Consider the following 19,034-nt stretch of genomic DNA (forward strand, 5'->3'; position numbering starts at 1 on the left):
CTTTGATAATAGCCATTCTGACAGGTGTGAGGTGATATCTGATTGTGGTTTTGATTTGCATTTCCATGAAGATTAGTGATGTTGAAAATCTTTTCATGTGTCTGTTAGCCATCTGAATGTCCTCGTTGAAGAAATGCCTATTAGTATTTCTCATACTCCTTCTAAATGTCCTTTAGGGACTGTGACAGAGATGATCAGTTGTTAATGATTGGCTAACTGACTGATTGAGAAAGAAAGGCCAAAAGCAATATTTCCGTGCTCAAAAGCAAAGCTGGAATACATAAGAATATAGTCAGTAACTATCAGTGATTGATTTTTTTTCCTTCATATGGTTTCTTTTTAAAAATTTTTTTAATTGAATTTATTGGGAAACATAATTATACAGGCCTCAGGTGCCTAATTCTATAACACATCTCTGTACTGTATTGTGTGTTCATCCCCCCTAAGTCAAGTCTCTGTCGATCACCATCTTCCATATAGCCTCCTCCACCAACAGCAAAGCTTTTCCAGATTTTTCATCCCCAGGTAGGGCAGCATCATAGCTCGGATGCTGCCGGGCTCCTGGGCTTTCGCTGGAGCACAGCATTTAGCAACACTGCCTCTAAGGTAAGTCCTACCGATTTTCTAGGACCCTCGGACGTTTCTTCCGGGGACAGCTGGAGAGGCACTTCCAGTGATCCTTTGTTCTTCCATTGCCTGAATCATCCAGGCTTCTGAAGCTGTTTTCCCCCCTTGCACTGGAAATAGTTTGCATCTAGACATATCCTCGTGCATATCCTCGTGCTGTTTTCAGCCATATTTTGGGGATTCTGCTATTGCCTCCTCTCTCCTGGCTAAAGCCGCTGCTGCTGTTGCAGCAGCTACAGCCTTCTGATAGATTTTGTTTACCTCTAGGGGTATTCTTTCTCTGAAAACAGATTATGTTGCACACTTAACTCAGTGCAAAGTGTTACATTCTTTTTCTGGGGCTAGTCAGCAGCCTGCCAAATGCAAAGAAGCTCTAGAGCAGGGGTCTCAAACTCACGGCCCGCGGTCCACATGTGGCCCGCGGAACAATTTTGTGCGGCCTGCAGACTAATCCACAAAGTTAAAAATATTTTGGATAAAATTAAGTAAGCCTAGGGGCCTACTTGTATTTTTCATTTCTCTAGCATCCTAGCTAGATATTAGCTTTTCTAATATCTTAGAAACAGCAGTTGTGATGCGAACTACAGTTTCTGGTCGTTTTGTGACACTGAGTAAACTGCATGTACGATTGTGCTTGTTGTACTGATTTTTTTTTTGTTTTCAACTGCAGTGAGAAAAGTGTTGCGTAACAGTTGCCTTTTGTAGACCTAGTGCGGCCCGCCAAACGGCTGTGATCTTGCTCTGCGGCCCACATGCTGAGTTGAGTTTGAGACCCCTGCTCTAGAGTCTCTTTGCAGACCGCATTCTGTCCAGAGAGGGCTCCTGTAGCTATCTAGCTGTTACTTATTCCAGCGGGTACCTCTGTGTGTTTCCACTGTTTTAGGAACCTGCTTTATGAGGGTGGTGGCCCAGAAGGAAAGAGACTAAGGGTGCAACAATGTCCTCTTAAGTGACAGAAAGACAGTCCTGCCAGTTTCTGAAAAACTAAATACCAATTCCAGAGGCACCCGGTGGTTAATGCTACAGACAGGCAAAGTAGCTCATGGGAACCTGGAGCAAAGGGGCTGCTTCTTAGAGAGGAAGAACGGGACCTGTACCTTCCTAGAACAGTTCTTACGTATGTTGGGTTGTGGATCCCATGAAATAAAGCTACAAAGGCAGTGGGATCCCAGTTGGGATCCTCTTTGCCACGTACACGTATGATGCAGACATGCCACAAACAGTTTTATTTCAGGAAGGTCCTGGAGCCACCAACACCTATTTAGGTCATTTCAGTGTGAGGACAATATCACACCGACCTCACGCTGGGTTATGGCTCTGCACTGCCTTGCAGGGTCGCCTCTTTTAGTTTTGTGGACCATTTGAGCCTAGGTTTCTGTATAAATTTACCCAGGAAAAAGTTCTAGTTAGTGTTCAGTGGAGGGCAGCCCAAAGTTGTGTTTTCTTGAGAGAGAGAGGCAGGGAGAGAGAGACAGGAACATCGAGCTGCTTCTGTATGCGCCCTGACAGAGGAATTGAACCTGCAACCTCTATGCTCCAGATGACTCGCCGAACAACCGAGCTATCTGGCCAGGGCTTATTTATTGACTGATTTTTTTTAGAGAGACAGAGAGAGGCAGGGAGTGAGAGGGGAAGGGGAAGGGAAGCATTCATTTGTTGTTCCTCTCAGTCTTGCATTCCCTGGTTGCTTCCTGTGTGTGCCCTGACCCAGGATTGAACCCGCGACCTCTCATTTCAGGACCAGCCAAAGTTCTTAAGAGCAACTCTCTACCCGCAAGTTGAGCAGAAGGCAGAGGCCATTTTCTGAGTAATTTAGATAGAATTCCTCTTTCCTTTTCACTGATATTCTTTACACTCGAAATTCAATCCAAAAGTTTGTGGACTGTTAGGTAGGCAGTACCTTTTCTGCTGGCCCTAGACCTGGCCTGAGGGCAGGAGCAAGGACTCAGACCCAAGGCAGTGGCTTCAAGCACAGCTCCCACCCAAGAAGATTTGGCACAGCCAGGGAGCGCTGTGATCAGCCCGGATTTAGCAACTAGGAAATAAACCCTGCAGCACTGACTCTGACTTTGGCCTGTGATAACAAGGCCCCTGATGGCCTTGGAGCTGGTGTCTTTGAAGAGATTTATTGTGCACACTGTGGGGAGACACAGATCCCCTCTGCTACCAGAAAAAAGGAGGTTTTGCTGGTGTCTGATTGGATACATTTCTCTCCTGGTGGCAGAACAACTTCATGGACCCAGACCAGATCCCTCAGCAGTGTCACTTGTGGTGGCTTTGGCTCCTAGCTGTCTATTAGCACAAGCACCTGGCCAGAGGCTTGGGGCCAGGCAAGAAGGACAAACACTATGCAGGCACCATAAGGAAGCTGTCAGCAGGGAAGGTGTTCCCCGGGCCTAGCCCTTACCTTTGGAGTTATTACACTCAGAGCTTGAGAACCAAAGGGAAGGACAGCCGGGGAGCATGTCCAGTCCCACAGGATTAGGACCGGGAGATGAGTTCATCCTTAACTCCTCCAGCATCCTTCAGGTCCGCATCCTTCGACCACCCTGCTAAATGCCTGTTCCTCCCATTAGGGCCCCGTTGTGCCAGCTGTGCTGGGTTTTGTCTTGTTTTGTAAGAAACCATGTTGGCACAGCTCCTGCACTACCCTTATTCCTTAACCAAGACATGCCTGTTAATAAAAGTCTTACTTCAGAGTTGAAAATTTACTTGCACAGTTGAGCTTCAAAATGGCCCTGTAAGTGACCAGACTTTGTCCTGGTGTGTGCCTGCCCCCGCTTCCCCTCCCTCCCTGACCACAAGGGTCTGAGAAGGTGGGCAGTTTGTGTTGATGAGGCGACGGTGTGACTTATGTGGAGCTTTGGGTTTGGGGTCAAAAGGAGCTGGGTTCAATTTGAGACAGCTACTGGCTTGCACGTTTGCTTCTTTTAGCTTTTTGAGTCTAGGTTTTCTTATAAAGTGTATAAAATGGGGCTGATACAGTGCATGGATTGATATGGACATGGAATGAGAACACCTGGCAGGTGTTCAGTCATGGTGAAAGTACTGGCTATAAGCTCTAGTGAGCCCACATACCATGCTTAGGTTTCTACTTGCCCATATACCTACTCACGTGGTGGCACCCCCTCAGAGCCATAACCGCGTGTGAGGGTGATGGGGTATTGTCCTCACGCTGGAATGACCTGGCCTCATTCATTTTGTTCCTACACTGTCTTATAAACGGCATGGATCCAAAGGGCACTTTCCATTCTCATTCACTTGGGAAATCACTTGGGGTATAGTGCCAGGATCTCCTTGCCTACTCTTGGCTGGGCGTTGGTGGAACATGATAGCACCAAGGCATACAGAGCCAAGCTGAGGATTTCAAATTTCTAAAATGCACAAAATGCAGTAGTATCCCATAAAGCCTCTTACGTCTCCTCTTATGTGGGTTGGTGGCTGTTGGTTCTGCCTCTCACACACCCACTGTCACTGCTGGTCCCCAGCCACTCCTCTGGTCGCACACTTGGTGGCTCCTTATCATTTACAGAATCAAGCCATCTTTTGGCGACTTAATTAACTGTACAAACTTACTGCTGAAATGTCTTAACACAATCCATGGTGCCCACTAGAGGAAGTACCTTCCTCCCGGCAGTCACGGCCTTCCTTCCCCACCGCTTGCCTTCCCAGCTCGAGTTCCCTGGACAGAGACGTCTCTCACCCCACAGCCAGAAGCAGCCTCCCTCCCACAGGATCCCCAGCGCTTGTCTGTGTCTTTTACTTACCACTTATCACTTTCTACTTTGAAGAATAGTCATTTAAACTAATCTACCTGGCTTAGCACCTCTCCCCATAATAATCTCCTTGAAGGCAAATTCTCTTCCGGATTCATCTTTATAGATATCAAGAACAGTACTTTTCACATATTTTCTAGTGAATTAAATGGCTAGATTAAAATCTTTTAAGTACAGAACAAAATGGTGGGACTAGTTTGAATTATTGAAAAGATAGAATATATTTGAAGCAATGCAGTCATATTACTTTCAAGTATATATTTTCAGCGAGGCTGCTCTAGTCTTGCTTCATCCATATCTTTAAGGAACTATTTTAATGAATAATTAAATTATTATTAATATATCAATTATTTATATGTACTTGCTGCTTCTGAAATACTTCTCAGGTCTTTGGAAACAGTTTTTCCTCCCTCTCCTAAGTATTTTACGATTTCTACCTTGACATCTAGTTTACACTATTAATTTCTTTTTCATAGATGATGCATTGATATGTTTCAGCTCAACCTCTGTCTGAATGTCCAAAATATTGAATACATTCTGGGAAAACACCAGTCCTGGGAAATGCTCCACGAAAACAATATATTTTGTGGCCAATAATTTTCGGAAATACTGTGTCCTATTCCTTACCCTTGAAGGTTCCTAGGTACTAGTTCTCCATAGGAATGCTGTGTTATCTGTAGGCTTCTGCTCAAATTCAGTCACTATTTGTTGGATCCTCCACTGGGTGTCAGACATCTGAAAACAAATCATTACCAAGCAAGGCGATGAAGGCAATGGGAGTCTGAAGCCAGCTCACAGGAATAATCTACTCCCTCATCCGCAACCCCCTCACCAGCTGCCTCCCCCCCATCCACACCCCCATCCCCATGCTGCCTCCGCCTCCCTCATCCACACCCCCCTGCACTGTGCACTGCCTTCCCCTCTCACCCACAACCCCTGCACTGCCTCCTCCTCCCTCACCCACACCCCCTGCACTGTGCACTGCCTCCCCCCTCACCCACACCCCCCTACACTGTGCACTGCCTCCCCCTCTTACCCACACCCCCTGCACTGTGCACTGCCTCCCCCTCTCACCCACACCCCCTGCACTGCCTCCCCCTCTCACCCACACCCCCTGCACTGTGCACTGACTCCCCCTCTCACCCACACCCCCCTACACTGTGCACTGCCTCCCCCTCTTACCCACACCCCCCTACACTGTGCACTGCCTCCCCCTCTCACCCACACCCCCTGCACTGCCTCCCCCTCTCACCCACACCCCCTGCACTGTGCACTGCCTCCCCCTCTCACCCACACCCCCTGCACTGTGCACTGACTCCCCCTCTCACCCACACCCCCTGCACTGTGCACTGACTCCCCCTCTCACCCACACCCCCTGCACTGTGCACTGACTCCCCCTCTCACCCACACCCCCTGCACTGTGCACTGACTCCCCCTCTCACCCACACCCCCTGCACTGTGCACTGACTCCCCCTCTCACCCACACCCCCCTACACTGTGCACTGCCTCCCCCTCTTACCCACACCCCCCTACACTGTGCACTGCCTCCCCCTCTCACCCATACCCCCTGCACTGTGCACTGCCTCCCCCTCTCACCCACACCCCCTGCACTGTGCACTGCCTCCCCCTCTCACCCACACCCCCTGCACTGTGCACTGCCTCCCCCTCTCACCCACACCCCCTGCACTGCCTCCCCCTCTCACCCACACCCCCTGCACTGTGCACTGCCTCCCCCTCTCACCCACACCCCCTGCGCTGTGCACTGCCTCCCCCTCTCACCCATACCCCCTGCACTGTGCACTGCCTCCCCCTCTCACCCACACCCCCTGCACTGTGCACTGCCTCCCCCTCTCACCCATACCCCCTGCACTGTGCACTGCCTCCCCCTCTCACCCACACCCCCTGCACTGTGCACTGCCTCCCCCTCTCACCCACACCCCCTGCACTGCCTCCCCCTCTCACCCACACCCCCTGCACTGTGCACTGCCTCCCCCTCTCACCCACACCCCCTGCACTGCCTCCCCCTCTCACCCACACCCCCTGCACTGTGCACTGCCTCCCCCTCTCACCCACACCCCCTGCACTGCCTCCCCCTCTCACCCACACCCCCTGCACTGCCTCCCCCTCTCACCCATACCCCCTGCACTGTGCACTGCCTCCCCCTCTCACCCACACCCCCTGCACTGTGCACTGCCTCCCCCTCTCACCCACACCCCCTGCACTGCCTCCCCCTCTCACCCACACCCCCTGCACTGCCTCCCCCTCTTACCCACACCCCCTGCACTGCCTCCCCCTCTCACCCACACCCCCTGCACTGTGCATTGCCTCCCCCTCTCACCCACACCCCCTGCACTGCCTCCCCCTCTCACCCACACCCCCTGCACTGTGCACTGCCTCCCCCTCTCACCCACACCCCCCTGCACTGTGCACTGCCTCCCCCTCTCACCCACACCCCCTGCACTGCCTCCCCCTCTCACCCACACCCCCCTGCACTGTGCACTGCCTCCCCCTCTCACCCACACCCCCCTGCACTGTGCACTGCCTCCCCCTCTCACCCACACCCCCTGCACTGCCTCCCCCTCTCACCCACACCCCCTGCACTGTGCACTGCCTCCCCCTCTCACCCACACCCCCTGCACTGCCTCCCCCTCTCACCCACACCCCCTGCACTGTGCACTGCCTCCCCCTCTCACCCACACCCCCTGCACTGTGCACTGCCTCCCCCCTCTCACCCACACCCCCTGCACTGCCTCCCCCTCTCACCCACACCCCCTGCACTGTGCACTGCCTCCCCCCTCTCACCCACACCCCCTGCACTGTGCACTGCCTCCCCCTCTCACCCACACCCCCTGCACTGTGCACTGCCTCCCCCCTCTCACCCACACCCCCTGCACTGTGCACTGCCTCCCCCCTCTCACCCACACCCCCTGCACTGCCTCCCCCCTCACCCACACCCCCTGCACTGTGCACTGCCTCCACCTCTCACCCACACCCCCTGCACTGCCTCCCCCTCTCACCCACACCCCCTGCACTGTGCACTGCCTCCCCCTCTCACCCACACCCCCTGCACTGTGCACTGCCTCCCCCTCTCACCCACACCCCCTGCACTGTGCACTGCCTCCCCCTCTCACCCACACCCCCTGCACTGCCTCCCCCTCTCACCCACACCCCCTGCACTGCCTCCCCCTCTCACCCATACCCCCTGCACTGCCTCCCCCTCTCACCCACACCCCCTGCACTGTGCACTGCCTCCCCCTCTCACCCACACCCCCTGCACTGTGCACTGCCTCCCCCTCTCACCCACACCCCCTGCACTGTGCACTGCCTCCCCCTCTCACCCACACCCCCTGCACTGCCTCCCCCTCTCACCCACACCCCCTGCACTGCCTCCCCCTCTCACCCACACCCCCTGCACTGCCTCCCCCTCTCACCCACACCCCCTGCACTGTGCATTGCCTCCCCCTCTCACCCACACCCCCTGCACTGCCTCCCCCTCTCACCCACACCCCCTGCACTGTGCACTGCCTCCCCCTCTCACCCACACCCCCCTGCACTGTGCACTGCCTCCCCCTCTCACCCACACCCCCTGCACTGCCTCCCCCTCTCACCCACACCCCCCTGCACTGTGCACTGCCTCCCCCTCTCACCCACACCCCCCTGCACTGTGCACTGCCTCCCCCTCTCACCCACACCCCCTGCACTGCCTCCCCCTCTCACCCACACCCCCTGCACTGTGCACTGCCTCCCCCTCTCACCCACACCCCCTGCACTGCCTCCCCCTCTCACCCACACCCCCTGCACTGTGCACTGCCTCCCCCTCTCACCCACACCCCCTGCACTGTGCACTGCCTCCCCCCTCTCACCCACACCCCCTGCACTGCCTCCCCCTCTCACCCACACCCCCTGCACTGTGCACTGCCTCCCCCCTCTCACCCACACCCCCTGCACTGTGCACTGCCTCCCCCTCTCACCCACACCCCCTGCACTGTGCACTGCCTCCCCCCTCTCACCCACACCCCCTGCACTGTGCACTGCCTCCCCCCTCTCACCCACACCCCCTGCACTGCCTCCCCCCTCACCCACACCCCCTGCACTGTGCACTGCCTCCACCTCTCACCCACACCCCCTGCACTGCCTCCCCCTCTCACCCACACCCCCTGCACTGTGCACTGCCTCCCCCTCTCACCCACACCCCCTGCACTGTGCACTGCCTCCCCCTCTCACCCACACCCCCTGCACTGTGCACTGCCTCCCCCTCTCACCCACACCCCCTGCACTGTGCACTGCCTCCCCCCTCACCCCCCCACGCTGCCTTCGTACTGTACAGGACAAACAAAGCCACCCCCCCCCCATGCAGCTCAGCTTCACTGTCCACCCCCCTCCCCACGTCCACTTCCTGCCACAGGTGAACTTCACAGGCTCTTACACCCTCTCTCCCAAGCTTTTCCATGACATAATTTTAGGTTGAACCCATATGAAAGTTGCCAACAGTTAACCATTTTGTACCTAAAAATGGTAATTTCACATGGTTCAACTCAACCCTTCTCCCTTGGCCCCTGTGAACCTTCATGAGGGGTGGGGACTGGCTGAGGAGGAGTGTCGCTGGAAAAGGCAAAGCAACTGCCCCGTGTGGCCTCACCACTCCACCTCTTTGATGACCTTCAGCTCCTCCTCCTCTTGACCCTCAGGTAGGAATGTTTCCCACCACTCTGACCTCAGCCTTCGGTTACCTCTTAATGAGCAGAGCTCTCACTCCCAGTTCCAACTAGCCGCTTTCCAGAGAGGCCCCAGAGCAAACCCCCTCTGTCCTGAGACACAACCCTACATCGCCCACTGCGGGAGAGGTGACCCTTCCAGACGGGAAAAGGATGGGACGGTTGTGTCCCACCTGTGCTGGCCCCTGACTCTACAGCAAGAATGGGCACAGGCGTGCAGATGGACTGCACACCCTTCCCCAGTGCTGGAGACGCCGCCCAGGCCCCTGCCCATGGACTGCACACCCTTCCCCAGTGCTGGAGACGCCGCCCAGGCCCCTGCCCATGGACTGCACCCCCTTCCCCAGTGCTGGAGACGCCGCCCAAGCCCCTGCCCATGGACTGCACCCCCTTCCCCAATGCTGGAGATACCGCCCAGGCCCCTGCCCATGGACTGCACCCCCTTCCCCAGTGCTGGAGACGCCGCCTGGGCCCCTGCCCATCCTCACTGCTGAAGGGCGCCATCGGCATCCTTCCTTCAGGTCCCTAAGCAAGGACTCTCAGCCTAGGGCAAGTCTCTTCACAAAGGGGAAAGTGAGGCACTGGGAAGCCAAACAGCCACCCAGCGGAGCAGACAGGAGTCCTGCTCATAGCCAGAGCTCAAAAATATTACCAGCCTGAATTAAAAAAACAAAAACAAACAAACAAACAAAAACAAAGAAAGAGTGAAAAACCAGATCACTTATTGGAAATGGTAAAATAATCATGTTTTTGGGTGTCTACTGCATGCAAGGCAATGTATGAGGCCCCAGGGGACAAAGGGAGACTGTGGGACCTCACCCAGAAAGGAGATGAGGTCCCCAACCATGGGGGAACTCATCTGGGCACATTTATGACTTCAGTGACCTGACGAATAAAATATTCTCATACATGTCATGGTCACATTTTATGCAAGGAATGATTTTTTTTTGAAGACCTTTATAATTCAACACAAAATTTCCCATAGCAATAAATATAAAGACAGCGGTATGTGTTCCAGGAGAACATAAACCTGTAATTTCTGTGTTGTCTTTTTGCTTTAACCCTTTGAGTAGTGAGTTTTTTTCATGCTCACTGACCCCCGGGAGTGAGGTTTTTTTTCAAAAAATGAAACTAGTTTCAGTTACAGTCTTATTAACTTAAAATCATGTTTGTTTGATAACCAATTTATGGAAACAAGAAGAACATACATTTGCCTTTTTTAATGTCGCCTTACACATGTACGATCATACTCTGGATAGTCAGGAGGCACGAGGATGTACATGAATGTTCATACTATTCAAAGGGTTAATGCTGTGCCGCAGACCCTACAAGATCTTTAAAATTTTGCAGAGCCTTTTCCTACATTAAGAGTACATCAGTGTGTGCAGATAGGTTTTATTGCGGCATTTTACCATATCTAACTTCTGGTGCAAAAATTTTATTTTGGGGTGCTTTTTAAAGATTTTTTTATTGATTGATTTGATAGAGAGGGAGAAAAAAGAGGGGAGCAGAAAGCATCAACTCATAGTAGTTGCTTCTTGTATGTGCCTTGACTGGGCAAGCCCAGGGTTTTGAACCAGTGACCTCAGCATTCTAGGTCAATGCCTTATCTACTGCACCACCACAGGCCAGGCAATTTGGGGGTGCTTTTTATCAGCCTTAGCACGAGCACCAGCATTTAGGGATCTTATAGATGATACTGCTATCGTGGATTTTAAAATGATAATAAATTATATCAGCAAAGGTTATTATTAGCCAAATTGTCACCATGATATATGTTTGATACATGTAAACAATAAGTAGCGTCACAGATTACAGGTCCCGAGAAAGAATGGCACACATTTGTAGGCCTGACATGTGGGTAAAGTATGCTGTTCCCAAGGGTTTTACTGGTGTTGAAATTATGCAATTCTTGATGGATCTTTTTAAAAATTTGGACAGTTCATATTAATTCCAATTTTGTATATAACATGAAACAGTCAAGTCATATTATTTCATACCATATGATTCAGATTTGCTGTGATCACTGAATGGAATCCCATGTGCCTGGCGGTTTATGTTGGAACTCCTGAAGGCAGAGGGGTAGGCCTGAGCAGACGTGAGGGCAGGGGGAGAGGAGGTAGGGGCTCAGGGTCGCTGCCCCTGGGCGGCAGCTGGCAGCAGCAAATGGGAAGGGCGTTTTGCACCCCAAGTGTGCTGCCCTGCCGAAAAGGAAACAAGAGCCCCCTGAACCACTTCTTCTCCTCCCAACAGGAAACACTCCAGGAGGATTCTCCAGGTGGGTAGATTCCCTGAAGGGTTCTAGGGCAGTGGTTCTCAAAGTGTGATCCCTGACCAGCAATATCAGCACCACGCGGAGGTCTGGAGATTCCGGTCCAGTGCCGCTGGGTGGGCCTGAGCTTCTGCATTCCGAACACGCTCCCGGGGCATGCCTGTGCTGCGTGTCCAGGGACCATATTTTGAGCAGCAAGGCTGAAGAGTGCTGTTAGGGCTCATCTGCATCCTCCCCCATTGCTCTTCACCCACTGGCAAGTGCCTGAAGTCTACCTTTATCATTCCAACTGGAGGAAAAGGTTAAACACAACCCAAGTGACAATATCAGTGGAGAATTCTTTCACAGGGTGAACTGACGGATGAATGGCAAAGAGCTCTCCCTTTTGTTGGTGGAGAGGAGATGAGGGCTCTGACTCTGACCTGAGAGAGAGGACAGAAAAGGGAGTCTGGGGGAGCCAGAATCCCTTTGGAGACTGGAGTGTTCTGCACAGAGCCAGCCTTAAGAGTCCTGAGGGCCACAGCCACTCAGAACGTCTCGAGTTTCGTCCGCTTTTGTTATTTAATATGTCTGACTTCATAGAAAGGAGCTTTGTTTAGGGGGCGAGCTAATTGAGGCATCAAGGTATATGATACAGACCTTGCCCTTCAGGAATGTAAGGCGATTTTTAACTGTTTCCAGAGCAAGGCTGAAGCAATCCAACTCTGTGCAGAAACCACTGTAATTAGTGCAGTTTCTAAGTACTTTCTTGTTCTGGACAGAGATGCTGAAAATCATGAGGAAGCATGCTTTCTTGTCTGAAAGCCACAGCTCCATTTCATGTCAGAGTATATTCAGCTTTATGGGGAAATGACATGACAACCAGTTCTTGCGTAAAATTTATCTTGGTGTGTGCCACAAAGACCAGCCAGCGATGTGCAATAGCTGTGCGTGGGATTACTGAGGTTTATTTTTTTCTTTAAACATTCCTTTTACTGTGGTTTTAATGATGTGTATATAATAAAAACATTCATTTTAGAGGCTGAATAGTCTCTGAACTGTTTCTATTGTGCATTGTATTGGTAGGGGTAGAATAAGCTCATTATTCCCCTACTGTCAGGAGAGCGGAAAGTGATTAAACCTTTTGATAAGAAGATAAATGATAGGAAATCCATCTGAAAGCCCTCGGTGCCCCAGTCAGAGTTTCCACGCTGAGGCAGCACAAAGCCTGCCTTCTGTGCGGGGCGCCCCGGCAGGCAGCCGCGTCCTTCCAGCTGTTGTCCCCAGTTGGCTGTGACACTCTTAGAGACCTACACCTGGGGCAGGAGTGTTTCCAGAAAGCAGAGCCCCCCTTGGTCAGTCCCCTGGTTCTGCAGTCCTACTAATACTCATCATTCCTGGAACCGTTGCTCCAGTGTGTGCTTCCCCGATGCTTTATGCTTCCAGATGTCAGACCAGGTCTCATTTGCAATCTGGCACAGGTAGGCACTTGGAAATATGTATATTTGTGGGATGGATGGATGGATGGATGGATGGAAGAAAGGACGGGAGGACAGATGAAAGTTTGTTAGTCTTTGAAGTTACCTTCATTGAGTGCTTGGCCATCGTCCAAACTTCAGTACAGATTGGTAATTGACAGGCCATGCATAAATCATTTACCCCTCCAAGGTGCAGGCTTCACATCGGGGGAGTCAGGGAAAGCACGGCTTCTTCAGGAATTTTGTATGCACACAATGATTTATTTAAACATGCATTGAAAATTATATCCACTGAACCCTACACTCTCAAACAGCACGAACCACTTTCAGTGTGTCTGCTTCAGGCACCATGACTCACGTTCAGGGGCTTGAAGACACTCAGGGTACATGGCCCTCCAGCTGCCAACTACTTCTCACTTCCTCTCGGGCTGTGGCAGAGCCAGGCCCACACTTCCAATCCCAAATTTAATATCCACGAAACAGGGAGTCAAAAAGAGATTATGGAAATACCGCTCCATCTGCATCACAGTCCACTTGTCTGCCATGTCCATGCTTCTGCACTTCAGGTAAAACATTGCATGATTAGAATCAGTGACTGGCTAACCGCCTACATAAATCAACTCATTTCATTGGCACTTCTGAAATTTTGTGTAGCAGGGATATGGATTTTTTAATAATCTAGTTGTCATGCTTCTGAAGTAAAAGGGAAAACTTTCTTATATACTGTACAAATAAATAAACAGAAGAAAACCCCCAAACTTCACATTACACATCCTGTTTATGCTCTTGATTGCTTGTCTGACAAATTAACAACTCTGTTCTGTCCACAAGCCTTATTCGGCTCTCTACTTAGGAATTAATTGTGATAGGTTGACAGAACTCTAGAGAGCGTTGAAGAATACATTTGACTCTATTGCCAGCTTACTCTAAATTTTGTCTCACTTGTGTGAAAGCAATGCCACTGTAGTCCTGAATCATGAGTTTATCAAATTAGAGCTTTCTCTCATGTCAGAGTAAATTAGGGCACAAGTTATTTTCTTGAACAATACTAATAGAATGAGGCCAATGGTTCCATTTGGTGTCTTGTATGTGAAATGATATCATTGACATGGGTTTGCTCTTAGCTGGTCCTTTTCCTCAGAAGGCAGGATAAATTGAGTTTTTGGACCCCATATTTACCCTGTAATACTGGCTAATAGAATATAAAGAAAGGGGCACATCAATGAAATTATTTGGGCTTACAAAAATCTTTAGTTTAAGAATTGAAAGTGCCAGACTGGCATGTGCATGTCCTGGATTTGATTCCCGGTCAGGGCACACGGGAGAAGCAACCATCCGCTTTTCCACCCTTCCCCCTTCTCCCTCTTCTTCCCAAAGCCATGGCTTGGTTAGAGCAAGTCGGCCCTGAGCTCTGAGGATGGCTCCAAGACCTCACCTCAGGCACTAAAATAGCTCAGTTGCCAAGCAACAGAACAACAGCCTCAGATGGGCAGAGCATCACCCAGTAGGGGGCTTGCCAAGTGGATCCTGGTCAGGTCATGTGCAGAAGTCTGTCTCTCTGCCTCCCTGCTTCTCACTTAAGAAAAATAAAATAAAATAAAAAAGAATTGAAAAGTGTAAGTTCTCATCTTGGCTTTGACATTTACTTACTGTCTCTATGTACAGAGTGGACATCAGTTGTTTTGGCCTGCCCATCACCCATATCCCTGTCTTCAAGTAACAGCTGTTCCCTACTCACACAGCATGTTTTCCTTGGGGCTGATCCCACACCCTACCCTAGGAAGTGTGTCTGCAAAGCCAGGGCATTCAGCGTCATTGGGATTAGTTCAGTACTAGACACGCAATTTAAACCTGGTCAATGAAATTCAAACAGTGACTTTTATTGAAACTACTGAGAATAATCTTTTTTTATTTTTGCTAGGGTTGCCCAGTTGATAGACTACAAAGCAAGAACTTCTGGTGGTCTTTTTTTTTTTTTGCCACCTCATAAGAAAATAAAATGCATTGCCAAGAAATGGAGAAAGGTACATTTAGGACAACATTAATTGAGCATCTGGATATAGCCATACCTGCACAAATAATATCAGGACTTTTTAGGTACAGGAAAATGTCCCCCCTCTTTGCATTTTTCTTCTCTCTCCCATCCTTCTTCCCTCCTTCCCTCCTTTTCTCCTTCTCTTCTTTTATTCCTTCCTTCCTTTCTTTCTGTTTCTGGTTTGGTTTTTATCATTTGCAGCCAAAAGAACAGTAACATTAGCAAAAAGCCTTAACCTCTCTGGGTTTTAGTATATAATTGATGAAATGAAATTTCTCCTATCTAAGAGTAATTATGACTCAAATAGACATTCTAGATGAAATGAAGCACTTCAGGAAGTGTACTTATTCTGAGATACCAACTAAACACTCAGGGACTGGAAGAGGCGACACATCTCTAAACTTTTCTTAGCACTGCATCCAGGGAGCAGTGTGGCTTCCTTGTCATCATGGGCCACACTGGGTGGGCGAATGGACTGATTGTGCTCACCCAGTCAGACCTGTACCAGAGGTCTTGCTAGTACACTGCAGTCCCTGAAGTATACGTAACTGGCACATTGAATGGCCTGAACTCAATGGAGTGCACTGTAGCAAACAATTTTACTCTTTTTTGTCCTGACTGGATAGCTCTGTTGGTTAGAGTGTCATCTTGATACACAAAGGTTGCCAGTTCGATCCTGGATCAGAGCACATACTGAAAAAGATGGATGTCTCTCTCTCTCTCTCTCTTTCCCTTCCTCTCTCTAAAATTAGTGAAAACATTTTTTAAAAATTTACTCTTTCTCACTGTTAATTTTTCAAACCCATTCTTTTTTTTTTTTTTTTTAAGTGAGAGAGAAAGAGGGAGAGACAGGGACAGAGATGAGAAGCATCAACTGGTAGTTGTGGCACTTTAGTTGTTCATTGATTGCTTTCTCATATGTGCCTTGACCGGGGGCTCCAGCTGAGCCAGTGACCTTTTGCTCAAGCCAGTGATGTTGGGCTTCAAGCCAGTGAGTTTTGGGCACAAGCCAGTGACCATGGGGTCGTGGCTCTCATCCCAAACTCAAGCTGATGACCCGCACTCAAGCTGGTGAGCCTGTGCTCAAGCTGGTGACCTCAGGGTTTCAAACCTGGGTCCTCAGCATCCCAGGCAGACTCTCTGTCCACTGCACCACTGCCTGGTCAGGCAAAACCCATTCTGTTAACCAATTTTTACCCACCCTGTGGGATGATTAATTGGGCAGATATCATGGCTTTTACTGTCATTCTTAGATTTAAAAAATCTTCTGGTTGCTTCAAGTTTTAAGAATAGATTCATTTCAATAATTGAAAAATATACAGTCTACTATAATAATTAAACCTCAAACTTAATTCAAAAATTAAGTTTCCTTCCTCTTAGCTTGGGCCTTAGCAGTCGTCTGGAAAACTGGTTGGCTATGTCCCCATATCCCCCTCCTCACTTCACCAGGCTGCTGCTGGCTCCGCCAGGGCTTGGGGAGAGTGCAGAGGGGTGAGGTGATGACAGGAGAGTTTGTATTTGACTGACATCACTGTAACTCACATTGTTGCCTCCTGGTTTGACAGATTCCCAACAGGGGCCTTTCTGTTTTTTTTTGTGGAGGACATTCCTTTCTTGGGGGCCTTTATCTACAGCAGGCATTATCACCTATTAAAATGTTTTTTCTCACCCTGGCCTGTAGGCTCAGCGGTAGAGCATTGGCTCGGCTTGTGGAAGTCCCGGGTTCAATTCCTGATCAGGTCACACAGAAGAAGTGACCATCTGCTTCTCTCCTCCTCTCCCCCTTCTCCTCTCACAGCCAGGGCTTGAATGAGCAAGTTGGCCCAGGCACTGAGGATGGCTGCATGGCCTCACCACAGGTGCTAAAACAGCTCTGTTGCTGTGCAATGGAGCAGCAGCAGGACAGGCAGGGCATCAGGCCTAGACGGGGGTTGCTGGGTGGATCCCAGTCAGGGTGCACGCCGGAGTCTGTCTCTCTGCCTCCCTGCCTCTTACTTCATTAAAAAAAAAAAAAAGGTGCCTTTTCTCCTTCATGCCATGAGCCAGCATGGCTAGTAATTCCAGGTCCTGAGTGGGAACTGCGCAGAATTAAGAAAATAGGCTTAAAGAGAAAAAGGATGGAATCAGGAAGCCTCTGCAGTGCTGATGGCAAGAACAGAGTGCCCTCTTCACCCCCCTACCTGCTTTATTTTTAGGGCAAAGTGAGGCCATTAGCAAATCAAAGAGATCTCTGATCACATTTCCAAGGCAACCCAAGAATTCTAGCAAGTGCAGAAAACCCCCACCATGCATAACATCTTAACTTCACAAAACAAAGTTTTGCCTCCAGTCTTTCTAAGGGACATGGGAGATAGGATGAGTATAAACAATCCAGCACCACAGCTAACATGAAGGTGTGGAAAAAAATAGCCGTTAGCAACTTCACAGAACAAGTGAGGTGGGGGGTTGGGCAGACTATCAGCTTACTGCCAGTTCCCCACACCTCTGTCCCCCAAAAATCTAACTGCAAAGGCCCTGTTGGCTTTTGGTCCCCAACACTTTCAGCCCCTAAACATTCAACAGTCCATTAACGCTGTTGGGTCCTATTTACCTCTTGGTAGTCCTTAGGAGTTGGCCAAGCCAGATCCCTTCCTGGAGCCCCACGTCAAGGTAAGTTGCCATTGTGGAAAGGCAGTTAGCTCTCAATATACTTCTCTACTTTGCTACCGGGCTGCTTCAGCAAGCCTCTGCCTGTGGATTTCTTTTTTTTTTTTTTTTTTCTTTTGAAGCTGGAAACGGGGAGAGACAGTCAGACAGACTCCCGCATGCGCCCGACCGGGATCCACCCGGCACGCCCACCAGGGGCGACGCTCTGCCCACCAGGGGGCGATGCTCTGCCCCTCCCGGGCGTCGCTCTGCGGCGACCAGAGCCACTCTAGCGCCTGGGGCAGAGGCCTAGGAGCCATCCCCAGCGCCCGGGCCATCTTTTTTGCTCCAATGGAGCCTTGGCTGCAGGAGGGGAAGAGAGAGACAGAGAGGAAGGAGGGGAGGGGGTGGAGAAGCAAATGGGCACTTCTCCTATGTGCCCTGGCCGGGAATCGAACCCGGGTCCCCCGCACGCCAGGCCGACGCTCTACCGCTGAGCCAACCGGCCAGGGCCTGCCTGTGGATTTCTTGAAGTGTGCGTCTGACTCAGCCTATGTCCCCAACATACTCCAGGGGACACAAGTCAGACTTTCCAGGTGATTCTTTTGAAGCCCATCTCAGCTGGATTGAAAAGAGGGTAGTTTTGTCCCTCCCTCTTGACCCCAGTGTAGGAGGGAGCACCTGCAGGACTCAGGGGACACTGTTACCTCTCTTCAAAGGAGGTCTGGCAACTTCCTTAGCCTCAGCCCTTTTGTATTCTCTAGACAGATTATGGCTAGGGGACCGATCTCCGTGGTGGCTTGAGAGGCAGTGTAGTACCTTGCTTTGGATGGGGTTTTCCTGGCTCCTACTGTTCACTGGCACTTCTCAGCCTCTGGTGCCTCAACCAAAACTGAGACATAACAGGTTCCATTTTAACATCCTAGTTTATACCTTGGAATTTGTGTCAGAACTTTCTGGCTCTAAGCCCTGGCCAGGTGTCTCAGTGGTAGAGCATCCGCCCAGCATGTGGATGCCCTGGGTTTGAAACTCCACCCCTCCCCTTCTCCACCCCTCCCCTTCTCCATTCCTCCCTCTCCCCCTTCACTCTCTCTCGTTCTCTCTTCACCTCCCGCAGCCATGGCTTGACTGGTCCCAGCAAGTTGGCCCTGGGTGCTGAGAATGGAGTCTCTACCTCAGGTGCTAAAAAATAGCTCAGTTGCCCTGGCCGGTTGGCTCAGCGGTAGAGCGTCGGCCTAGTGTGCGGAGGACCCGGGTTCGATTCCCGGCCAGGGCACATAGGAGAAGCGCCCATTTGCTTCTCCACCCCTCCGCTGCGCCTTCCTCTCTGTCTCTCTCTTCCCCTCCCGCAGCCAAGGCTCCATGGGAGCAAAGATGGCCCGGGCGCTGGGGATGGCTCTGTGGCCTCTGCCTCAGGCGCTAGAGTGGCTCTGGTCGCAACATGGCGACGCCCAGGATGGGCAGAGCATCACCCCCTGGTGGGCAGAGCGTCGCCCCTGGTGGGTGTGCCGGGTGGATCCCGGTCGG

At 51.0% G+C, this 19,034-nt stretch overlaps 1 non-coding gene across 1 annotated transcript; it reads left to right on the top strand.

Moving 5' to 3' along the window:
- Nucleotides 1-18,707: 18,707 nt before the first annotated feature.
- On the top strand, nt 18,708-18,783 carry TRNAT-AGU (transfer RNA threonine (anticodon AGU)). The gene has a single exon. It is a non-coding gene; the product is annotated as a tRNA-Thr (tRNA).
- Nucleotides 18,784-19,034: the final 251 nt, after the last annotated feature.

Source organism: Saccopteryx leptura, chromosome 4 (genome assembly GCF_036850995.1).
Source record: "Saccopteryx leptura isolate mSacLep1 chromosome 4, mSacLep1_pri_phased_curated, whole genome shotgun sequence".
In the NCBI taxonomy this organism is placed as follows: domain Eukaryota; kingdom Metazoa; phylum Chordata; class Mammalia; order Chiroptera; family Emballonuridae; genus Saccopteryx; species Saccopteryx leptura.